Genomic DNA, 27,037 nt, shown 5'->3' with positions numbered 1-27,037 from the left:
TGTTGATTTTCTCAAAGAACCAACTCTTTGTTTCATTGATTCTTCTCAATGTTCTCCTGGTTTCTACTTGATTGATTTCATCCCTCAATTTGATTATTTCCTGGCATCTATTCCTCCTGGGTGAGTTTGCTTCTTTTTGTTCTAGAACGTTCAGCTCAAGTATGACTGTTCTCCAGTTTCTTCATGTGGGACACTCCCCATCCTGCTCGACCCCCATCCCCTCAATCTTCCAGGGCTGCTCCTGGCATCCAGAAGACCTGCCCACACAGGAAAGAATAGGGTTTTACACCCTTTTTAACTACGGACCAATTTGTGTCCCTTTGGAAATACTATGACACCAGCTGGAGATGCATGCCACACAAGAAAGAAAAATGTCTGTCCCTTGTGGAAGAAAATTGGATGACATCTGTCCCACAAGAGAAAGGCACACTTTCTCACAACTCATACGTAAGAGAGGAAGCTGAGCTTCTAGAGTTATTTAAAAATATATACCTTTTCTTTCTCACTAGTATTTATTTAATAAATTAAATACTCAAGCTTATAAAAACCAAATTGCTGGAGGCAGGTTATTAAAGTAGTTAATAACACACTGCTGGTCAAATAGTGAGGATATAGTACTTTCATTGTTCTTAAGATCAATTTACATGGTATAATGTTCATACATTTTCAATTTCATTTACTATATTTATCTGTATTGTTGTTGTGCCAGCATATATGTCTACATATCACATGTTTCTGATGTCTATGGATGCCACAAGAGAATATTGGATAAGTTGAAATTAGAGTTACATATGGTTGTAACCCACTATGTGGGTACTGAGAATTGCTCCTAACTGACAGGTCATATCTCCAGGCTCTAATTATATATTTTTTATTTATCCCAAGAGAAGTGTAACCTAAACAAGAATTTTCCAAACAATGTTAACCACAATGTTCCCATACTGGACATAATCAAATATTCAACAATATCAAAATGATGGTTATATTTTACTGTACTTTATTAATGGAGTAGAGACCTAAACACACTCTATTAAAAATCAACTGCAATGAAAACACAAAGACCACTATCGAAACCTTTATGTTAACACAGATGGAAAAGATTCAGATCTATGATGCATACATTCATCATACATGAGACGTGGATCATTATTTGAAGTTCAAGTCTAGGGAACAGTAACAGATGTGCCAGAATGCAAAAGAGTGATATCTGAAGAAGCTTCTGGATTGATAACAAAGGATCATCGGGGTTATTGGATGATAAGAATATATTATATGTTGATGTCAACATTTGCCTAGCCATGCACTTAAGAAGTATTTTATTGTATAAAAATTATTGTTCTTTCCAGAATGAAGACTCAGCAAGACTCCCTCAATGTGGATGTCAGTGAGGAGACCTAGGCAATCTATGGGACCTTGAATAGTAGATCAGTCTTTATCCCTGGCATACAAATGGACTTTGGGAGCCCATTCCAAAATGAGAGATGCTCTCTCAGCCTGGACTCTTGCGGGAGGGCCTAGGCCCTGCCCTGGATGAAATGACAGACTATGGACACCCACCTGGAGGGCCTTGCCCTCTCTGGGGAAAGGAGTCAGGACTGGGGGAGGGAAGATGATGGAGTTAGTGGGAGGGCATGGGAGGATGGGAGTAAGAAGGAGAGGGAGCTGGGATTGACATGTGAAGCAAACTTGTTTCTAATTTAAATTAAAATGTAGAAAGAATGACAAAAAAATGTCGTTCATGGGTCAGAAGATAGCGCCACCAAAGAGATGCAATTAGAGCTATGACCCATGCAGTTTTTATGGTAGAATGTTGTTTTATCTGAAATTAAATTTATTTTCAAAATAAAATACTTTGTAATTGCTATTGTAATAGCAGAGCAGAGGACAGTGATGGATTGAGTCAGAATAGTTATAGATAGCTTTACCAAGACAAAGACAGGAAAATAGACCTCAGTGAATTAAGCAGAAGAGGCACCCACTCTATGCAGGAGGATGAGCCAGAATACCCCAAAGGCTCCACAAAAATTGAAAATGAACAGTTAGAGGTTCTTCATCAAAGGACTATTGAAATTATAATTCAGTTGGTGGAGTGGGGAAACAATGTGTCAACAGAAAAGTGCACATAATATGATCCTATGCACTTAAAAAAGAGAAAAGTTTATTCAGTATGTGTACAAGAAAAAAGTTGGTCCAGCCTTATCCAGAGCAATGATAGGACTCAACTTTGAATATAAAAACAAATATTGGGAAACCAGCAGATCCAGGTAAAGAAGACCCCACATCCAAGCGTGCTTTCCAGTGACTGGGGAAGGCCATAGAACTTCTCATCCGAGCGGGATCAACCCGGATCCCAAGTCTTCCCTTCCAGCAAAGGGACCAGAGTACTAGTTGGGAGGCTAAACACCCCAGATTCCTGGTCTTCTTCTCCACCCACAGGACCAGAACAAGGATGAGGAATAGAAGAACTACCAGATTATTGGACTTGCTAGCAACCATCCAAGGGAACACTGATCCACTAACCACCAGACCACTAAGGGGCTCTTTCTGCACCCACTAGAAGAAGAGATGGAAAACAGACATTACAAAAACACACTCAGACTATGGACACCCCCATGGAGGGCCTCACCCTCCCTGGGGGAATGAGGGGGATAACGGGGGGATGGGGGGAGGGCACGGGGGGAGGGGAGGGAAAGGGAGAGGGACCTCCAACTGACTTGTGAAGCAACCTTGTTTCTTATCTAAATTTAAAATGGAAAATAAAAAAAAATAATAAATAAAAAAAACAAAAAAAAACAAAAACACACTCAGCAACACAAAAACAAATATGACACCTCCAGATTCTAGAGACTCCTCACCAACAAGACTCCAACATTCCAATGCAAAAGAAACAGAAGAGAATGACCTTAAAACCACTTTCATGAAAATGATAGAGGCCATAAAAGAGGATGTAGGAAAATCCTTCAAAGAAATGGATGTAAAAACAAACAAAAAATGCAAGAAATGGAAGAAAAAACAACCCAAAACTGCAAAAAAAAATGGAAGTAAAAATGAAGCAAAAATGCAAGAAATGGAAGAAGAAGAAACAAAACAAAAAAGGCAAGAAATGGAAGAAAGAACAAACCAAAAAAGGCAAGAATTGGAAGAAAAAATAACCAAAAATGCAAGAAATGGAAGATAAAGCAAACTAAAAAAAATGCAAGAAATGGAAGAAAGAACAAAACAAAAAATTCATAAAATGTAACAACTAGATGAAAAGATAAACTGAAAATTGCAAGAAACAATTCAAACAGTGCAAGGGTTAAAAACTGAAATAGAGACAATAAAAAAACACAATCTGAAGAAAGGCTGGAAATAGAAAAGCTGGGCAAATTGTCAAGTACTACCAATACAAGCATTAGCTACAGAATACAAGAGATGGAAGACAGAATCTCAGGTATTGAAGATACACTAAGAAAAATGGATTCATCAACCAAAGAAAATCTTAACTCGAACAAATCCTTAACACAAAATGTCCAGGAAATATGGGATACCATGAAAAGACCAAACCTAAGAATAACAGGTACAGATGGGAAGAAAACCAACTCAAAGGGGTAGAAAACATATTCAACAAAATCATAGAAGAAAACTTTCCCAATGTTAAGAAAGACATGCTAATGAAGGGGAGGTACAAGTAGTTTACAGAACACCAAATAGAGTGTATCAAAAAACAAAGTCCCCTTGCCACATAATAATCAAGACCCCAAATATGCAGAATAAAGAAAGAATATTAAAAGCAGCTAAGGAAAAATGCCAAGTAACTTATAAAGGTAAACCTATCAGAATTATACCTGACTTCTCCATGGAAAATCTGAAAGCCAGAAGGTCCTAGAAAAATATTCTACCAACACTAAGAGACCATGGATGCTAGCCCAGACTACTATACCTGGCAAAGCTCTCAATCACTATAGATGGAGAAAACCAGATACTCCATGACAAAACTAGATTCATGCAATATGTATCCACTAACCCAGCCATACAGAAAGTTCTGGAAGGAAAACTCCAACCCAAGGAAGTAAACTACAACCAGAAAACCTTAGGCATTAGAGAATCCAACTCTACCAACAGCCAAAAGAAAAAAGGGGTGAAATTCCACACATAATTCCAACAACAGCAACCATTGCAAATCGAAGAAGAATTTAACAATCAATGGTCATTCATATCCCTCAACATTAATGGCCTTAACTCACCCATAAAAAGACACAGGCTAACAAAATGGATCCGAGACAGAACCCATCCTTCTGCTGTATATAAGAAACACACCTCACCCTCAAAGATAGATATCAAATCAGAGTTAAAGGTTGGGAAAAGATTTTCCAATCAAATAGACCCAAAGATCAAGTGGGGGTAGCAATCCTAATATCTAACAAATTAGACTTTAAAATAAAATCATCAAAAGAGGTGAAGGATGTCATTACATACTCATTACAGGCACAATCCACCAAGATGAAGTTTCTATCCTGAACATCTATGCCCCAAATACAAAGGCAACCACATTCATAAAAGAAACATTACTAACCCTTAAATCACATATAAAGCCACACACTTATAGTGGGAGATTTCAGCAGCCCACTCTCACCACTAGACAGGAATACCAGACAGAAACTCACCGAAGAAGCAAAGGGTCTAATAGAAGTAATGACCCAACTGGGAATTACAGACATCTATAGAACATTTCACCCACATAAAAAAGAATATACCTTCTTCTCACCACCACATGAAACCTTCTCAAAAATTGAACACATACTTGGCAACATATCAAACCTCAGCAGCTACAAAAACAATTGGAATAACTCGATGCATCTTATCAAACCACCATGTGTTAAAATTAGACTTTAACAACAACACAAATTGCAGAAAACCTACAAATTCATGGAAATTTAATACTGCACAACTGCACCCCTCCTGGGTCAAAGAAGAAATAAAAAAGAAACTAAATTCTTCCTAGAATTCAATAAGAGTGAAGACCCAACATCCCCAAACCTATGGGACACTTTGAAAGCAGTGCTACGGGGGAAGTTCATAGCACTAAGTGCCCACATGAAGAAACTGGTGAATAGTTACACTACAGAATTAACAGCACAGCCGAAAGATCTAGAAAACAAGAAGCAAACTCCCACAGGAGGATTATATATCAGGATATAATCAAATTGAGGGCTGAAATCAATAAAGTAGAAACTAGGAAAACAATACAGAGAATCAGTCCAATGAAGAGTTGGTTCTTTGAGATAATCAACAAGATAGACAAACCTTGTCCAAACTTACCAAACAGCAGAGTGTGAACATGAAAATAAAGAAAATCAGAAATGAAAAGGGGGATATAACAACAGACTCTGAGGAAATTCAGAGAATCATCAAGTCATACTTTGAAAACCTGTACGCCACAAAATTCAAAATTTAAGGGAAATGGACACTTCCTGGATAGCTATCACTTGCCAAAATTAAATAAAGAACAGATAAGCAATTTAAATAGACCTATAATCCCTACGGAAATAGAAGCAGGCATCAAAAGACTCTCAACCAAAATAACTTCAGGTACAGATAGCCTCAGTGCAGAATTCTACCAGAAATTCAAACAACAGCTTATACCAATTCTGCTCAAAGTATTCCACACAATAGAAGCAGAAGGGTCTTTGCCAAACTCTTTCTATTAGGCTTCAACAACCTTGATCCCCAAGCCACACAAAGACACAACTAAGTAAGAGAACTTCAGACCAATACCCCTTATGAACACTGATGCAAAAATACTTGAGAAAATACTGGCAAATTGGATCCATGAACACATCAAAACAATCATTCAACACGATCAAGTAGGTTTAATCCCAGGGATGCAGTGATGGTTCAACATACGAAAATCCATCAATGTAATCCACCATATAAACAAGCTGAAAAAGAAAAATCACATGATCATCTCACTAGATACTGAAAAAGCCTTTGACAAAATCCAACACCCCTTCATGTAAAGGTCTTTGAGAGATCTGGGATAACAGGAACATACCTAAACATAATAAAAGCTATATACAGCAAACCAACAGCAAACATCAAACTGAATGAACAGACACTCAACGAAATTCCTCTAAAATCAGGAACAAGTCAGGGCTGTCCACTCTCTCCATACCTTTTCAATATTGTACTTGAAAATCTAGCCAGAGCCATATGAGAACAAAAGGAGATCAAGGGGATACAAATTGGAAAGGAAGAGGTCAAACTTTCACTATGATATGATAGTTTACATAAATAACCCAAAGAACTCTACCAGGGAACTCTTACAGCTTATTAATACCTTCAGCAAAGTGGTAGGATACAAGATCAACTCAAGAAAATCAGTAGCCCTACTTTATACAGATGATAAAAGGGCTGAGAAAGAAATCAGAGAAACATCACCCTTTACAATTGCCACAAACAACATAAAATACCTGGGGAAACCAAACAAGTGAAAGACCTTTATCACAAGAACTTTGAATCTTTGAAGAAAGAAATTAAAGACACCAGAAAATGGAAAGATCTCCCATGCTCTTGGATAGGTAGGATCAATGTAGAACAAATGGCAATCCTGCCAAAAGCAATCTACAGATTCAATGCAAATCCCATTAAAATATCAGCACAATTCTTCACAGACCTTGAAAGAAAAATAATCAATTTTGTATGGAAGAAAAAAAGACCCAGGATAGCCAAAACAACCCTGTTCAACAAGGCAACATCTGGAGGCATCAACATCCCTAACTTCAAGCTCTATTATAGAGTTATAATCATGAAAACAGCTTAGTATTGGCACAAAAATAGACAGGTAGACCTATGGAATCAAATTGAAAACCCTGATATTAACCCACACACATATGAACATCTGATATTTGTCAAAGAAGCTAAAATATACAATGAAAAAAAGAAAGCATCTTCAATAAATTGTGCTCACATAACTAGATGCTGGAATGTAGAAGAATTCAGATCTATCCATGTATATCGCCATGCATGAAATATAAGTCCAAATGGATCAAACACCTCAACATGAATCCAGCCACACTGAACCTCTTAGAAGAGAAAGTGGGTGGTACCTTTGAACGAATTGGTACAGGAGAGAGCTTCCTGAACTTAACACCAGTAGCACTGACAGTGAGATCAGCAATTGATAAATGGGACCCCCTGAAACTGAGAAGATACTGTAAGGCAAAGGACACAGTCAGCAAGACAAAAAGGCAGCCCACAGAATGGGAAAAAATATTCACTAACCCCACATCTGACAGATGGCTGATCTCCAAAATTTACAAAGAACTCAAGAAGCAAGTCTCCAAAACACCAAAGGATCTAATTAAAAAGTGAACTACAGAACTAAACAGTGAATTTTCAATAGAGGAGTCGAAAATGGCTGAGAGGCTCTTGAGAAAATACTCAACATCCTTAGCTATCTGGGAAATGCAAATCAAAACAACTCTGAGATACCATATCACTCCTGTCAGAATGGCTAAAATCAAAAACACCGAAGACAATTTATGCTGGAGAGATATGGTGAAAGGAGAACACTCCTCCACTGCTGGTGGGAGTGCCAACTTGTACAGCCACTTTGGAAATCAGTATGGAGATTCCTCAGAAAAATGGGAATAAACCTACCACAAGACCCAGCAACTCCACTCTTAGGCATATATCCAAAAGATGCCCATTTATACAACAAGGATGTTTGTTCCACTATGTTCATAGCATTATTATTTGCAATACTCAGAACTTGGAAGCAACCTAGATGCCACTCAACCGAAGAGTGGATAGAGAAAATGTGGTACATTTACACAATGGAGTGCTATTCAGTAGAAAAAAAAATGGAATCCTGAATTTTGCAGGCAAATGGACAGCACTAGAAGAAACCATCCTGAGCAAGGTAACCCGGTCACAAAAAGAAAAACATGGCATGTCCTTTCTCATATATGGATTTTAGACATAGATCTGGGGAGTGCCAACCTACAATCCCATGACCAGAGAGTCTGGGACACAGAAACTTCATTCAGTGGCTGATAGATGCAGAGGCAGACTCCCACGGCTAAGCACTGAGCTGAACTCAAGAAATCCAGTGACAGAAAAAGAGTACTGATGACCAAAGGCATTAAGACTGGGCTGGTTTAACCTCCAGAAACAGCTGACCTGACAAGGGTTAACTCTTGAATCCCAGACTGATGCCTGGGAATCCAGCATGGGACTGATCAAGACCGGCTTAAAGTGGTTGTCAGTGAGGAGGCCCAAGTAATTTCTTGAGCCTTGGGTAGTAGATCAGTATTTTTCCCGGTTATACACATGGAGTTTGGACTCCCATCCAACAATGAGAGATGCACTCTCACCCTGAACACTTGGGGGAGGGTACAGACCCTATCCTGCATAAACGACAGACTATGGCCACCCCCATGGAGGGCTTCAATCTCCCTGGGAAATGAGGGGATATTGGGGGTTTGGTGGGAGGGCACAGGAGGAGGGAAGGGAAACGGAGAGGGACCTGGAATTGACATGTGAAGCAACCTTGTTTTTAATTTAAATTTAATTTTAACAATAAAAATATCTAAAAAAATCTGGTTCTTACCAAGTGCTTATATTCATGTGAATAAACCATAATATATAAAGTATAAATATTACATAATAAACTTTATTTTTTCAATCTTTCTAATAGGTCCATTCTATGTAAATGAATGATTTTATCTTTTACATAATAAAAAAATCTGTCGTGACTCTTGCAGATTTACCTGAACTGAGAGTTCCCTATTATTTCTGTCAATGTTCTAAAAACAACCCTTTAAATCACAAAGTACAATGCCTACTCCCTAAAGTTACTAATAACTTAAGAACCTGACCTGAATCTGGATGGAAGACTTGTATGAAGGACTGACTTGTAATCCAGAAAAGACATATCTCTTTGTCAAATTTGATTCATAACAAAATCAGATACTAATATGAATGTGTCCTGATGGCCTACTATAGACAAAATAAAAGGGATTGAAGAAAGAAATTAAATATTACTGTTTATTTCCATCAGGCTAAATTAAAACAAAAAATAACCACTCAGAATGTGAATGCATGAATGTGATGCTTGCATAGAGGACATGATTTCATTTTCTTTCTGATTTTCAACCTTGTTTATGCAACATAAAATGAAATGAAAATGAATCTTTGCCTCATATAATAGATAAACAAACAGGGAGTAATAATGAGCTTTCTAGTTCATTTTTGCAATTTGTGGAAAAGACCTAGATTGTGCTGATATGAAATTGTTTAACAAAATGAACCAGAAAGTATTATTATTACTTCATGTTTGTTTTTCTGTTGCTTTTGTTGCTTTTTGGTCTTAGATCACAGTAAGTTTTGATACCTATTGAACTGGGATTGGGAAGATTATAATTATTCTCACTGATACCGGGCTTTGTCTTTTTTGAGTGGGTGTTTTGTTCTTTGGTTTCTGTTTCTTCTCTGGATATTAGGAGAATATCTTGGTTATGTGTTGCCTAGTGGGAAATATTCTGTGAGCCTAATAGATACGACCATGTGGCATAGGAAGGAGGAAAGCAGAGTGTTACACAGCAAGCATCAGATGTGGATAATAGTCTAGGTGGCCTTGGCTCTATTGGTATGACCAGGTGCTTACTAAAGTCCCCATAACCAACACCTGAGGTGCCTAACTGTTCAAATGGTCTCTATGTTATCTCTATAACCAAGACCACGCAAGATCCTCCATTAAGATAATGCAACCTATCTAGCATCCATCTTCATGAAAGAAGTAGCACATACTTTAAAAGAGTTTCAATGTAATTATGCCTCTTTGTGTACATGTGATTGTGTCACACAAGGAAACTTTTTTTCTTAATTATAGTGTACTCAAATATGCCTAAAATAAAATGATCCATGCCAGACTCAAGAAGTTTGAACCAACACCAGCTGTTGAGTCATGATGAACCAGGATTTGCTTCTTTCCAGGAATCAGTACTCTGTCTATCCTAGTTTTTGCAGAGACTCCCTAGTGTTTCAGATCCACAGGAGATGGGGCAAGGTGGTAATAAAGGCTTTTGCCTGTGTTCTGTTGCAGTACTGGGAGTTCAACTAGGGAATTGGATCTGGAGTAACAGAGGGAGAGGTGAAGCTCATGATTCAGCCTACCTGATGCCTCTCACAATTGACTTTAGGGTTAGGATAGCAAGGAGTGCTTGTAGAATTAGTAGCTAGGATAAAGCAATTAGTGGATGGAGGGAGGTTGGGAGGGAAAGATTTGTGGGATCCACTATATATACATATATAGTTGGGGAAGGCTGCATTAGATGTTCTGCTTCAGAGCTTAGGATGAGAAAGGGGGGGGTTGGAATTGTAGGAATGTAAGGAGATGTGAAAATCCACTTATCAAAGTTAAATCAGGACCAGATAAGAAACTTAAACAGATCTATAAGCTCTAGTGAAATAGAAGTCACTGAAAGTTGTCCAATGGAAAAAAAAAGCCTAGACCCAAATTGTTTTATCCCTGAGTTCTACCAGAATTTGAAAGAACAATTAATGATAGTACTTCTCAAATTATTCTGCAAAAGACAATCAGAATAAACATTTCACAAATCATTTTATGAGGCAACCATTACTCTCATGAAAATCACATAATGACCTCTAAATGTTAGGGGTATCTACATACATGGTGTTACCCTAGGCTCGGCTTATACATACCTGTGGGAAAATACATTTATTTTGTTTATTGTCTGATGATCTTTGTAGACCTGGCCTAATAGAAGAGGGGAAGGGCATCTATTGCTAGGGTATAATCCAATGTTATAGAAACATCTTAGGAATTTCCTTTAGTAGGTATCAACTCATTCCTATTAATCAAAACAGAAAAAATTAAGGTTGTATTTTTGAGAAGGGAAGTAAGACTGAACAAGCTTCCTGAATACTGGCTGTCAAGTACCAAGGAAATGGATATTTTTTCATGCATTTGCACAAAAATTTGGGACATTCACACATTTAGCTCTTTGGATTTGGTGTCACTAGCAAACAAAACCAGAAAAAAATGGTGATGTATTCAAAGTAGAACACATATGTGAAACAAAATGGGGTGAAGCTACCTAACTTGGCAGATGGTCCAAAGTGAAACCACAAAGTATTATGGCGTGACATTTGAGTTTTAAAAAGAAAAAAAAAGCAATAAAATATGTCATTCAATTTATTATTAACTTCCTAAAATGTTCTCTTACACAAAATACAGTTAAGAGGCAAAATATCCCATACACAAATATGTGCTAAATTATTTTCCTAATCATGTACGTGGAGTTTGATAATCTTTCAGAAGTGGTAGTTATATATCAAAACTATTAGATACTCACAATCCTATAAGTCATTTGTAAATTTTTCACAAAATATTTGAAGGGATGTTCAAGAAGTTGTAATAATCAAATGAAGCAGTATGGCTCTCAACCCATGTTTCCCTTTACCCAAGTAGAAAACATTGAACATGGAAAGTAGAATAGGAACATGCTTCCTTCTTTTTTATACATCATTCTCCAATCAATTAATTAGTATAGCAGTGATATCAGTGCCTCCTGTGTGGAATTTCTAACCCTAATAATTCTTTTGCTCTTCAAATCAGCAGCTTTACATAAGCTAGCCTTGCCTCAGTCTATTAGAAATAATACAGTATTATAAGACAATAATACATGCTATAAGGCAATACTGTAGGAATATAAAATAAGCATATAGGTGATTGTGGTTAGCATATTAATGGTACCAACATATAAAATGTTTAGAGAGTAAGATGGCATGTTTTATATAATTTATATAGGCATATATGACAGGAAAGTGGAAGTAAAAATTGTCTATGGGAAAATTATCAATGGGAAGGGAGGAGATTCAAAAGCAAACAGCTGAGTATGGGGGAAGATGTACTTGTTTGAAAATATTCTTGTGTAACATGGTACCATGTACAGTGAACGTATGCAATGAAAAATTACTGAATGAAAGAACAACTTATCAAGAGTAAAAATTTTAAAAACAGCATGAAGCATATAAAGCACATAACATATGTAGATCCTCACCTAGAATACATGTATCTGTGTAGACAGGTAAAGTAATGTTGGAAGAACAAGAAAAGGCAGTGATAGGTGATGAGGAAGAAGGGAATATAGACCGTGGACACCTGTATCATGACAAATTATATGAAGCTGACAGTTTTTCTAATTTTAAGTCATTCGCAGATACTGGGGGAGGAATTGTGACAGATAAGAGCACAAAAATGTGACTGATACTAAAAGAGCAGTGCTTCTTGGAGTGGCTGAGCTTCTTTTTCTTTTATTTTCCTTTTCTGTTACATGACTTTTAATAATGAATTTCACATTTAGATTATGCAAATAATTAATAGAATACATGCTCCTAAGGTCAATTTTAAAGACCCTGCATTTCTTCAGTCAACTTGAAAGATGAGATTTAAGAATGAAAAGAGAGTATAGAGCAAAACAGACTTTGAAGAATCACTACCTAGCAGCCATGATATAAACCCATTACAACATTATAGCATGGACTTGATCACAGTGGACAAATCACATTGTGTGTGTACTGATATGCATGTAGTATATATTTTTTTCTTTCTCTTTTAATTGTAATGTTTTTCCATAAAGTATATTTTGATCATTTTTCCTTTTTCTAATTCCTCCCAGATCCTTTTTCCTACATACCTAACTTTATATTCTTTTCATTTCTCTTTTTAAAACAAACCAAAAATAAAGCATAGGTATCACATGCCTCTAATCCCAGCACTCAGGAGGCAGGCGGATCTCTGTGAGTTTAAGACTAACCTGGTCTACAGAACAAGTTCTGGGACACACTCTAGAGTAAGAGAGAGAAACCTTGTCTGAAAAAAATTTTTTAAAAATTAAAATGTAAAAATCTTAAAACAAGTAGTAGACCAAAAATGCCCCCACATATTGGAAGTCAAAACAAACAAGTAAAAGACCAATAAGAACAAAAAAAAGCAAGTCTACAAAAGCATCACTGAATTCATTTTGCACTGACTGACTACACCTAGCCATGACTATACTGGCCCTGAAGAGTGGTTAATATACAAAACAAGACTCCTTTGAATGAAACAGATTGTTTTTCTTTGTTAAAGTGTATCAACATGCAGATAGCTTCTTGGTTAAGAGTAGGAGCACATGCTTATTTTTACCTTTCAAGAATGGGATCCTGTGAAGGCCTTGCACATGCTCCTAAAGTTTGAGTGTTTATGTGTAGAATTTTGCGAAGATTTCTATTTTCATGTTCTTTAAAATGTAGTTATTTGGGTTTATAAAGAAATACAGAAGTCTAAACACTGAGATTTCTACAGGCAAAACCCTCTATACTGTGCTTGCCTTCTGTTAGTGACATGTTAACATTTTATTCAGACTTCTTTCCAAAGTCATTTTTATATTAATAATCATAGTGAATATGTACTTATCAAATTACTGCTCTTTCAGACTTTTCTTCAAGTAGATATATTTTACTGGACATGAAATGCCACAGGCTGTGTTAAGTATTTTTATTTGAATCTCTTAAGCATGCTGTTCTTTTTTTCTTTGGTTTTTGTAGTGTGTGTGTGGTGTATGTGTGTGTGTGTGTGTATGTGTGTGTGTGTGTGTGTGTGTGGTTTTTGCGGTCATTATGGTTCCTGTGTAAATTTTGCATTTTCCCAGAAGTTATCATAAAGTAGTGTAAACCATCACATAGTACATCCAGCACTGAGTGCCAAGAAAAAATTATGTGACTCTAAAAGCTGCCAGTGAGGTGCCTGCAGTCTTGAATGACTCCTAACATGTCTCTAGCCCTAACAACAATGTCACAAGGCCAGTGCTATTTTAAAGAGATCAAACAAAGGGTTTAATCTACACCTTCAGGGCATGTAGGATACAGTACTTGTATGGGAATTAAGGAAAGGGTTTCTTTGGAGCTGGAGAAATGGCTCACCTACTAACAGCAAAGGCTGCTTTCCAGGAAGACTGGAATTCAATTTACCAGTACCCACAGAAGTTCACAGCCATCTATACTGGAAGTGAAACTCACTTCCAGGGGATCTGACATCCTCTTCTTGCCTCCATTGGCACCAGGCAAACAGTATGTTGTAATGTAAATAATACAAACCACAGACACATTAACTAATCCCTTCATTTAAAAATTCCGGATAGTCTTAACTAATCTGCAGACAGTGTCAGTGAACTGTGAGGCATAGCACATCTGAATAGGACAATTAGCTTGTGGCCATGAGCTGCAAGTGTCAGCCCAAGGAAAGGGCCTGTAGGAAAAGCCTACAACCCACATGGGGTGGTGGGAGGGAGCTGGCCGTCTGAAGAAAACCACACATGGTATCATTAGGAAAAAAGATGTGGGGCAGGAACAGCCTGATGGCAAAGCCTCCTGAGTTTGGGTGGCAGTTCAAGACTGTTTACAGAGGCTACATCAGGAAAACCCCAACCTTGCTCAAGGATATGGGGAGATAAAAATAGAAAGCCGAGTCAGTTGCACAGGGACTCCAGTGGGAGCCCAGCCTGAAGCTCAGGCGTGGGCCTGGGCCGGTGGCTTCAAAGTGGCTTTTCCATGAGTTTGTACTTTAATGTTGGGTGTCAAATGTAAACCCATTACTATAACCCAGTTACAGATATTGCAGTTCAAATTTGAAGATCAGAAAAGCAAAGCAACCAAGAAACTAGCTCTTATTTCCACCTCAGACCAAAATGGGAGATTCTGTCTCCACAGATGCTCAGAATGCAATTCTCCTCAAACTGCACTGCTCTACACCATGCCTCACACTGCAATCCTCCCAATCAAGCCTCAGACTGTAATCCCCTGAGTTTCTGTATCTTCCTCCCTTAGCCTTATATTCCTCTCTTTGCCCAGCCACATCATTCCTCTGTCCACCTCCCTAGGACTGGGATTAAAGCATGGGGTCCCAAGCGCTGAGATCCCCTTTGTGTGAACTGCTACTCATTTAGACTGGATCAATTTTGTGTAGCTCAGTATGGCCTTGAACTATCTGTCTCTGGAGTCCTAGGATTAAAGGTGTGTACCACCACTGCCGGTCTCTAAGGCTGCGGCTCACTTCGCATTTTGATTTCCAGTGGCTTTTTAAAAACACAAATAATCTATCTCCACTGACAGCATGTGGTACACAGACATACATGCAGCCATTACCACACAGGCACCAAATCAAATCAAAGTTTTAAAAATAAAAGGCCGTCATAATTTCAGGGAGAAAAGACATGAGTCCCTTCATGGGAAGATCAGGAGCTGAATCCTTACTGAATAAGAGGGTTTTGGTAATGAACAACCTATGTAACCATGCATGGCCACTCTGTCTAATATGACACAGCCAGACAATAGACACTATATTTCAAATTCCCTGGCACCAAGATTCATATGACTTCACTAGAGTAAAAATGTCTCTTTCCCTGACTGCTCTTATTTTCACATGGAAATTTGACTTATCCATGTTGAGTCATCAGTGTGGCACTATTTCAGTTTTCCTTCTATAGAGCTCTCACAAGTCTTTATCTCCTGCCTGACTCAATGAAGGCTTTCTCCCCTCCCACACCTGAGAAATATTACACTTCCTACTTAAAGGGAAAAACATCTGCAAATCAGAGACCTTTAAATTATAATCAAGCCCACTAGCCTCTGAGTGAGCATGGGCGTAACTTGTTTCATGTATTGAGGAATGCCAGAAAAGCTAGGAAAATTTGATGTAGGATTCTCAGGTTAATAAACTCTTATTTTGGAACCACATTTGAATAAAAACATATGCAATTGGAATAGTTGTCATCTCTAAGCCACACATTGTGAACTCCTACGTAGATTGAACTGTGAAGCAAGAAGCCAGATGGTTAACCACATGGCTGTGATAATGGCCATGAAGAAGGCCAATCACAGACAAACTCTCTCTGCTCAGATGCTCATTTGTATTAGAATAAGCAGCTATCCTAGGGTCCTAGGCTTTCTATTATGATAGATTCTGTATTTCCAGGGGATTCTGATACTCCAGCTTTCATCATATATACACCAAAATTTTTGTGCTGATATAAGAGTGACAATAAATGGACACACTCAAGTTCTGAGTTTCATTCCTTTTTTTGTTCCTAAAATTGATTGATTGATTGATTGATTTACTATGTATACAGCATTCAAACATGGATGCCAGAAGAGGGCACCAGATCTCGTTATAGATGGTTGCGAGAAAACATATGGTTGCTGGGAATTGAACTCAGGACATCTAGAAGAGCAGTCAATGCTCTTAACCACTGAGTCATCTCTCCTACCCCTGAGTTTCATTCTTGACAACATTCTAAACAAGAGGAGAAATATATATATCCCCAAACTGACCTTAAATTCGTATCAATAAATGAAAATTCATACCAATACAAAGTATTCATTTCTACAGCATAATCTCCCTTTTACCTTTAAAAGGAGTTTGGTTGTGATCATTAACCATTTATAACCAACCCCATTTAAATTAAAAAAATATAAGAAATATTTGGGAATTTGGGCATTGTTCATTCCAAACTGCTTCCTACTGGTTAGGGATGCTGTCCATACCATGGGGATCATGACAAAACACAGAAACCTGGCCAAGTCCTTGTTTTTGTAATCTGTACAGCTGCATCATCTCAGTTGTCTTAGATGTTGGATCACCTGGGACAGAGTTTCAGTGGGTCTTGCTTAATCAAACCACACTAGTATTGAAGGAATCCATATTTTTACATTTTCTGTGGAAGCAGAAATTCTTTTACCAAGTAACCTGTTCTTATATTTAAATTTAGAAGTCAAAGCATTTTCAAAATATATAAATTGGATTAATTCACTAGCAGTTCTTTTAGCAGTTGTTGCTATCTTGTAGCTGGTCCACTGGGGACTTTCACTACTCTAACATTTTCTTCCTACAGGATCCCATGAGGTTATCGTTGTCTCATTCTGAGAATACACACCATTTCCATAATGTTGACATGACAGGATAATTAACACCTGTTTAGAGTTACTTTTCAATTGTTTAGGGTTGGCATTGGAAGGAGGTATTCAGACTTGGGCATCTCTTTCAGAGGTTTAGATGGAATAGATATGCTTAGGATGGGATATAGGTAAATTATATCTTCTGGTGATTTTTAATCTGTTTATCACACAATTCATCAGACTGTGTAAAGTCTTCTTTATATGCATAAATATCCTTATCATCTTCTATGTATATATGTTTTATATATGTTTGAGATATTTTGTATATTGACACAATCTAGTTTTGTTTCAAGACTAAATATTTTCATTACACTAAAAGGGGAATTGTAGGGAGATATCTTAGATACCTGTGCTGCTGACCATGCCTGCTCTGGGTGTGGCTACAGACGCATATGGACATGGGAATAATAGACTGTACAGGGAAGACGCAAGCTCTCTTTCAGGCTTCCTGTCTGGTCTGGGAAAGCTGCTGACTCACCTGGGTTGCCAGATTCTCTCATAGCTTCCACAATAAATAGTTGCCTATACCCTCATCAAGCGATTTATGTGTGCAATTTACTTTACAGTGACACTCCTGTATATGACCTCACTTCTCCCTATTAAAATAGTAGTATTTACTGTGTACTCTTAGTTATCAAAATAATATGGCATCTTTGTCACTCTCAGGAGCTCATGGTAAAGAGATGATTTTCTTTTTCAGAAGAGATCTTGAACTTTGGAAGAGTTAAAACTAGAGGATTCTTGAAGATGGACTAAATGTATTTTGTGTTAGGAGATGTCCATTAGTCATTAAGGGCCAGGGGTGCATTGTTCTGGTTTGAATCTGAAATGTTTCCAAAAGTCTTATCTTTTTAGTACTTTTTCCTCAAATAGAAGCCCTATTTGAGAAGTCTGCCAAACTTGTAGGAGGCGGAGCATAAATAGTAGACATTGGTCTCATGGGGTGAACCTTTCATGATTGGTTATATTGGCCCTAGGTTCCTACTGCTGTATGGTCTTCCTGGTCTTCCATGATGTAAACATTTACTCTTGTCATGAAATGAAGCTACTCTGCCATGAATACCCCACCACGATGATACACTGAAATCATGTGAAACCATGTAGCAGTAAAAATCTTTCATTATATATGTAAGAGAAATATGTATCAATGCCAAAATGTAAAGGATACATAGAATCTTTAAGATCAGAGCTATGATTATAGTCATAATTAATTTCAACCAACAATGTCCACTCTATCCAGTATGGCCTGAGACTGACACAGAATCTTACTGTATCAATTGGATTAAAAGAGGATAGCAACTGGGGATCTTATTTTGAAAGAAAAATAAGCAAAGTATGGTGAGGAGATAGACTCTCTCACCCATCAGTGGGCATGCAAGAGATGAAGGAAAGTTGGATGCAGGAACCCACAGGTTAAAGGATGTCTGTTGGTTACCTTGACTTTCTCAATTCTTTTTTCTTAGGATGAACCAAAGAATGGAAATTGATGCATGAAGCCACATATGCAACTTAAGGTCAGAGTTTTCTCAGTGTACCATTGGTAATCCAGAGTTTAAATCTGCCAGTGTCTAACATAAATGATAGTTAAAAGCTCAGAACCATTGAGAGAACCAAGTCTTATTCAGTATGCTCAAAATCATATTTTTTCAGTGGAGTAAGCCAGTTTTCCATGACTGGGCTGAAAGAGGGTCCCTTAGAAAGCTGTGCGGTATGTGTTAGTGCTAGGGTACAGGGAAGCATGTACACAGAAGCAGGGTTCAGAGAGGAACTGTGGAAGCAGAGTGGAGAGTGATGTTGGTTTAGGGAAATCTACTGCACTCTGCTGTCACAGAGGCTGGAAGATAATTTGAAGGGGACCCAAACAAAAGAGTTTGTGCAGTCCCCTACTGTGTGCATGGTTGGATCTAAAGGAGAAACTTAAGATGATAAAATGATTTTTAACCAATCTGAACTATGAGACCCTCTAAGGTCTCAAAGAGAACTAGTCCTGTATATTGTCTTGTGGTACAGAAAGCTGAGAACCTACTAATGATAATTTTGTGGGAATTCAGACTCAAATTTTTTGCTCCAAAAATACTATTCCAACCTACCCATCTACACTAAGCAGTCTTCTAACACTTACTGATTCCATGTTGGGAATATTGTTAGATCTCAAAAACATGTACTTGCTCTAGAGAAAGTAGGCCAAGATTGGACTGTGAGAATTCCTTGATCTCATAGTTTGATTTTCTCAACCCTATTTCCAGAAACAAAACACTACCCTTTTTTTGTTTTCTGTTTTGTTTTGTTTATTTGTTTGTTTGTTTGGTTGCTTTGGGGGTTTTTGGTATTTCAAAACAGGGTTTCTTTATGTTACAACTCTGACTGTCCTGTAAAGAGCTCTGTAGACAAAACTGGTCTAGAACTCACAGACATCCACCCATCTCTGCTTCCCAAGTGCTGGGATTGAAAGTGTGTTCCACTACCACCTGTCACATGATATTTTTAATATGTGAAGATAGCAGTAATCAGTTTTGTAATTTCCTCCTCTAGGTTAAATAGATACAGCATTTGTGATCTATAGCATACTTTGAAATTTGCTCAGCATTTTGATTTTTCTGTTTTGTAAGTTCTCTGCATCTATAGATGTTGCCTCAAATTCATTTACTTTTCTTTTATCTGCATGTTTTCTTATAAGCTGAATGTGTAACACATGTGTACCTGGTGCTTTCAGATAACTGGAAAGGTCCTCTGTAATAATATCAAGTGCTCTCAAGTCATCTCTCCAGTGTGGATGTTGCCTTAGAAGTAAACTGTTGATTTTCCTGCATAGTTATTTCTTTTTATGATGTTTTGTTATTTCCCTGGATAGCAAATTTGACCAGATACAAACCTTTCAGTTTATCTACAGTTTTATTCTTCTAATATATTATTTTTATTTTCTGTATAATATATTAGACAGGGTTTCATAGCCCTGAAAATTTATATGAGATAATGAAAAGAAGGAAGTATATTGGTTTCTTCTAGGCTGAAAGAAAAATCCATTCATCTAGGATCTAGGAGCTATGTCTACAACAAAATGCATAAACTGACATTTTAGAGGACAAGAAAAAAGTCATCCTTACTTTGCATCCTGGTTGTATTTGAGAGGACTCTGAGGAGTAGAGCCCATATAAACACATTAGATAAACAATATTTAAGTAAAAGAAAAGTGAATTTTGTCAAGTGGTATCTGAAATAATTGCACAAGCACATATGGTTTTATTTAAGTTGTTTTCTTTCTGGCAGCTGTGAATGAATCCTGAGAGAGCTCACTCCAGGCAAATATGCTTTAATACACACATCAGCCTCAAGATAGCTTCCTTTCTCTGTGGGATCATAGAAAAGTTGGTTGTGGCATTAGAGAATTCATGTCAGTCAGTCTTACTATACATATGATAGGACTCTACTCTGACATACCAAGGTTAAAAGGAAAAGACAGTTTTCTAAAACGGTCTAACAGGTTTTTGCTGTTAAAGGCAGATATTAAGAAAACTTTAAGTTTCAATAACAAATTCTTAAATCAAATAATAAAGATTCCAACATTAGGACTCTTTAGAAGTTTTAATGTGTTAAAAATATTTTTGAGTCACTAATTTAAACCAATGAAATAATTGGGAAAGAGTGCCTATAGTTATCTTGATATTTTATATAGAGATACATTATAATTATAGTAATAGGATCTTGAGTCACACTTCCTGCTTTCAAAATCTCATCCTGCTTCCTGGTGTCTGTACCACTTTGGATGAGTAAGATGAGAAAGTAATGATTCATCTAATCATAATGATTCGTAGTGAGACTTAAAATGCCGGAGGTGCTCTTATGTTGTCTTATATGTTATCATAAAACTTGTCTTAAAATGTTAGACTAAATAGTCTTTCCTTTGTTCAACATACACTACAAAGATTGTTCTTTGTGCCCAAGTGCAAATTGTTGAGGATATCCCAGAATTCTTGTGTTTGTAAAGATATTATTCTCAAAGTCAAACAGCCCTAGGAAATTCCATTTTATGGAAGTTTTTATTCCATCTAAAGGGATAAAATGACTACAGTGTTTGGGTGGAGGCAACAATGTCACCATGTTTCAGGAACCACCCATCCAGCACAGACAGGTAAAAAAACTTATTCCTGGAAATTGTTTATTAGAATGAATTGAGACAGTGGGGAACCTGACATCTTAAAATCATAGCAGGAAAGCAGGCCCACAAATTTATCAGGTACACAAGCTGGAAGCAAAGGTATTACTCTGTGTGTGTGTTAGATTCCACAATGTGAGACCCCTAACACTGCAATAGGGAGGACCTACTGTGTATATCAAGGACCAGAAAGTAGGAGACATCCCTGGTACTTCAACTCAATTAGGTCTCCTCCTGCTGCTATGTCCTACTCCACAAGTTGACCATTCAGGACACAGACCTGAACCTGCAAGTTCCTGCTTCTAACCCAGTGTGGACCTTCTCCTCGGAGTGGAGGTAGGTAGCTTTGTTTACAGACCTTGTCTCTAGTAGCTCTACAAGCATCTCCCTCCAGGCACAGACCTGATTTTTATCTTATAGATTCTCTCTCAACCAACTTTAGAAAGCTTCTGAACTCTGCTCTAACTTGTCAAACATATTTTTAAGGTGGTATACATATCTGCATATTTATAGATGTATTTACTATGTATCATGTGATAGAACCCACCTATTATTCAAGTTTCCTCTTCAGTGTTGAACGTTTCTACTGACATAAATTTATGACTTGTGAAGTGTACCTTTGAAGTTCCAAAATACACATAGAGTATAGGTGATAACAAATGTAGTGAACAGAAACCTGTGAAAGTTATCTTGACATCAGCAATCTTTATTACTTTGTTGCAACTGCTAATAAGGACCTTGTGTATTGTCTGGGTTAGATTGGATATGTGTATAAGACATGCATGAGAACATCCCACTTCTTCCACATTCTTCAAAATAACTATTAGCACATTATGCTCTAGAGCTAAATTCTAGTGCTGTATTATAACTACATAACTTTAGACGAAGTGTTGATGTGCAGTGTGGTGAGGATAAAAATAATAACCTGACTGAGTCTGTTTTACTACTTGTTAGACTTCTGAGGCAGTGTCGAGACAGAAACAGAAAAAGACAAGAGTCTGACCTTCAACAGATGAGACTATTTTTTTAACACACAAGGGAGGGGCAGCCTCTATTCTGAAGGAAATTAAGGAGTCTGCCAGAGAGAGGGTAAGCTGGATGCAATCCTTTCAGGGGCAGAACAAAGGGCTTGGGATGAGGAAACTGTTGCAGCCTCAGTGGGTTAAACCACTCTTGTAGCCTCACCTTCCTAAAATTCTTCATCCAAGGGAAACAGTCTGTCTCAACAGATATTTCTTTCTGTGTTGACTGATGACTGAGGGAGGTTATCTGTAATCACATGGGAATTTACTACTAAGGTTCCCAATATCTACTTAGCAAAATAAACAATAATTCATAAATCTTACACATCGAAAATGCCTACAGCATAGCTGTGACTTGATTCCTAGTGCATTAGTCACTATAATTGCTATCATCATTATTCTGTTTTTATATATTTTCAAAGATGACATTGTACTCTTTTTTTTCCTTTTTTTTGAGTCTACTAACATGGCTCCAGGATCGTCTGTCACTGCAGTTGTTGTCATAGAAATATGACAGCATGAGTTTGTTCCATTTACACAGCCCTTTCCTGAATCTTAGTTAATTTTCCACACTACTTAAAAGTAGATTAACAAATAAGCAATAACCAATTTGTTTGAGATTTAAATATCTACTAAAATTCCTATGGTTCTTCTCTTCCTTCAAATGAAGAACTATTCCCTTTGGGGAGGAGGAGTGTTAGTGCTAGTAGGTAGAAGTGCTCACATTTTTCCATTTTTAGATCAGCAAAATTTCCTTTCAAATTGACTATGTACATGCCATATGATACTGAGCATTATATAATGGAAATAAATGACATAGAGTCCCAGTGCACGTGGGGTCCATTTTTGGTTTTTGTGATTCTATCTTTCTGTTGCTCTATTTCAGTCTATCTGGATATTAACAACTTTGAAAAGGAAGCCATAAATCAAGCCTGACAAGTTTGCAGTCACTAGAACAACACAGAAGGGACAAAATAGCTGAGAGCTTGCCTTGGCAGAGAGGCAAGGTTTTGAGATGGCCTGTTTCTCTCTAAGAGTGTGTATAAGTGACATCATTCTCTGGTGATTTTTGCTAATTTTATGAAAGTGTATGTTTAGGGTGGTTTTGAACCCTCACAGTAAACTGTGGGCTTCTCACACATTTAATAGGTTGTGTAGATGAGGGATGCTGTACTCGGAGATGCCAGAAACTCCCAGGATATCACTCCTCAACCACTGTCAGAAACTTATCTCTCTTGGTCTTTTTTGAGCTATTTGTCAGTTCTATATTATATTCATAACGGTCTCAGACTACATCACACAGCACACTCCTTGAGAATAGAAAACATTTCTTACTCGTGTTCCCTTTGCTGCTTCTGAATTGCTAATCAGAGGAATTAACAGTTAACAAATCCACTCAAAGTGCAAACTGATGGCCTCGTGAATATGAAAGAAAAGAAGGGATGAAGAGTAACTTACACATTGAGGGAAAACAACCTGTAGTCTGAAGAAACACTTGTCACCATCTCATCAGACACTTCGTGAGACAGGCGCACACTGCCTTTTGGTCAATGCATTCTCAGGAATGTTACATGTCAGTAGCTATCCAAAGTGGGAGAGATTGCTCAGTGGTTAAGAGCACTAACTATTCTTTAAGATGACTACACATAGAGGTCCACAAACATCTGCCACTCCAGTTCCAGGGCATATGATGTCCTCTTCTAACATCTGTAGGTAAGAAGCACTCATGTGCTATACATTCAGGCAAAATATTTATGAATATAAAATAAAAGTAAACCTTTTCAAAAAGTAAAACAAAGAAAAAAGATAACAAATCAAAACATGATTGTCTTGTCACTTCTGGAAACTTAAACTTGGCTACAGCTCTCACAGGCTGATCAGTCCAGTGTTCACAAGAGTTGTCAACAGAGTAGCAAGCACTGGTGGGACCTTAGCACTGCAGAACACTTTTTTTTTTAATTTTTATAATGAGTTGTGGTTTTTTAAATGTTTTTAACTTATTTATTTATTTTTTCAATTTCATGTGCATTGGTGTTGTGCCATGGGTGTTGGGTCCCCTAGAACTGGAATTACAGACAGTTGTGAGCTGTCATGTGGGTGCTGGGAATTGAACCCAGTTCTCTCGAAGAGCGGTCAGTGCTCTTAAACATTAAGCCATCTCTCCAGCCTCATAGAACATCTTCTTAAGCCTCAAAGCAATAAGCACTGATTTTGGCAGAGATAATTGTAGGAATGAAGTGAGGAAAAATAATATTAACTTTCCTAATAAGTAAAGTCATCAAAGAAATGACAAAATGATTTACTCTCCTCTTAATAGTCTGATTTTTCTAGCAAAATACTTCAGATAGAACCAAGGCCCCCCTGACCCCTTTAAGTTTAATAGGCAAGAAGCACCAGAAATGTATGTTTTTGAAGGCTATAGAGAAAACGTGGAATGTCAAAGCAACACTGATAAATATAGCTCCTGTGAGCACAGTGACAAACGCTCTCCCTTATTTAATGCAAACCTGTCAAGTGGGATGATATTTCCAGGAACGATGCAAAAAATTCACAGTAGGAGTAATATATATATATATATATATATATATATATATATATATATATATATAGTTATCCAGTGCAGGACTGAATTTTTTTCCATCTAAAGCAGAAGCAGCATATTTGTAGACATTTGTGGAAACTCCAGACCTGGCGAGTTTCACCTGGATTCACACCCTTAATATCACAGAGGTGGTGAAAGCATCACTTCAAGGACACCCATCAAGTGCAATGCTTAAAAAACAAACAGGAAACCAGGTAGGACTCCTTTAGTAAAGAGGAAGAACCCTCTCAATCCCGAGTCCTTACTGAAATTACATTAACTGTTTCAACAGTATTTTTCATTTCAGTTCTTTGTAAACCTGACTGAGGCAAAGAACCCATATTCAAAACCATATGGGTTACGAGGCAAGGGACTTTAAAAGTAGAATTTAAATTTTATCAAAGTGTAAATCCAAATGAGATAGTTTAGATTCAATGGCCTATATCACCAACAGGACACCAGAGTTGTTTCAGTTAAAAACAATAAATGTTGTTAGTTAGATTCATGTTACTATAGCAAGCCCCAAGGGTGACTAACTTAGAAATAAGACTTAATAAATGATTTCAGAGATTTCAGTAATTGTCAAAGTAGCACCTAATGATGGAAGCTTGTGGGTGAATCAGTTTCTTATCTCTGGATAAGAAGCAAAAATAAGCAAAAAGAGTGACCAGACTTCTGATGTACTCATCATTTTTTAAGACATACCCCAGTTAACTAACTTCCTTGTACTATGTCCCACAACCTAAGGATTTCACTACATCTCGATAGTGCTATGGTCAGAGAATTAAACATTTAACACATAGGCTTTTTTTGTGGATAGTTGGCATTTAACAATAGCCGCTAAAATATCAATTTTTAGTATTTTTTCAATCAAGTATGTTCATAATCCTTTTTTGTTGTTTGAAATTATAATGCTTTTACTTCATGTTCCTTTCTCTTTCCTCCCTCTAACATGTTCCATGCATCCCCCTTGCTCTCAAAGTATGGTCTCCTTTTATTTAAATGTACATATATGCTATACACACACACACAAATATATATATATATATATATATATATATATATATATATACAACATACATGTCTGTATACATATAACAAGGATCAAATGTTTTATGAGTGGATCATTTACCAGGAATATGTAAACAGTTTTGGACTCACTCCACATTTAGTTCAGAAGAGCTTTTGCTCTGACAAGCTTAAGGGAAAGTCATGCCTCCTTGAACGAATAAGAAGGGGAATGAACTGTCTTCTCAATGCACATTCATCTCTTCTCAAGTCACATAACTGTGGCCTGAGGCAGCAGCTGACGAGTTTCACCTAGATTCACACCCTTAATTTCATGGAGGTGGCCCCCAAATAGAACTTCATCTCCCACAAACTCATCAGTGTCATTAAAAAATATGATCCCAAAGTTATACTATATAAAGAATACAATTATTTAAGCAAAGCTAAGTTCTTCAAAATAAAATCTTCTGTGAAGTTTATCTAACACTGTTATGACAAAACTCTTGTGTTTTCCAGAAAATAAACATACTATGAACAGGATCAGTGATAGAATCTGCTGTATCTCAACTCCAAATCACCACATCACTTCTGTGACTTACTGAGAACCAGTGACCTCACAGGAGTCTGGATTTAAAAAGATTGTCTATGAAGTCTGGCAAGAAGTGTTTTTCTACTGGTAATCAGGTTTGAAGAAAAAGTGCTGCCAGGTGGCTCATCTCAAGATTAAATGGATCAGGGTCAGAGAAAAATTTCAAAATGTGTTTCTGTCTTTTCCATTTTATCATCTCTCTGAAAATATTTGACTTAAAAACAAACATTCTGAAAATGTGCTATTTTCTTGGAAGAGACAAACAAATGCCAATCAGTGGGTTGGTAACATCTGTTTGTTTGTACACATGCACACAGTGGAATACAACATGTCCTCAGTTTTTACAATGCATCAAATATGTGCTCAGGGCAGTGATTGTTCTATACCTCCTGGTATATTATACCTCAAACACATTAGGAAATTATCATTGTACTTTTGAGAAAAGGTAGAAGTACTGATAATGTCATCACCAATAAAATAAATTATAAAACTTAAACAAGAATGATGATGTTGGAACTTATATAGAGAATACAAATTAAATTAAAACCCCAAAATGGGCTCAGCCATGACAAAGACCATGTTGTCTGATTTACATGTAGTTAGCAAAGCTATTTCCTTAAAGTAACGTTTTCCATAGCACAAATTGGTACAGGGGACCGCATCCTGAAAATAACACCATTATC

At 37.2% G+C, this 27,037-nt stretch overlaps 1 long non-coding RNA gene across 1 annotated transcript; it reads left to right on the top strand.

The window, feature by feature from the left end:
- The first annotated feature begins 211 nt into the window (after window positions 1–211).
- LOC121138942 lies at window positions 212–26,503 on the top strand. The gene is made up of 4 exons (XR_005875807.1): window positions 212–447; window positions 18,465–18,515; window positions 21,381–21,490; window positions 26,282–26,503. It is a non-coding gene; the product is annotated as an uncharacterized LOC121138942 (long non-coding RNA).
- Window positions 26,504–27,037: the final 534 nt, after the last annotated feature.

This window comes from Mesocricetus auratus, unplaced genomic scaffold (assembly GCF_017639785.1).
Source record: "Mesocricetus auratus isolate SY011 unplaced genomic scaffold, BCM_Maur_2.0 Super-Scaffold_6730, whole genome shotgun sequence".
Taxonomy (NCBI): Eukaryota; Metazoa; Chordata; class Mammalia; order Rodentia; family Cricetidae; genus Mesocricetus; species Mesocricetus auratus.
This window is presented reverse-complemented; position numbering and strand designations above follow the sequence as displayed.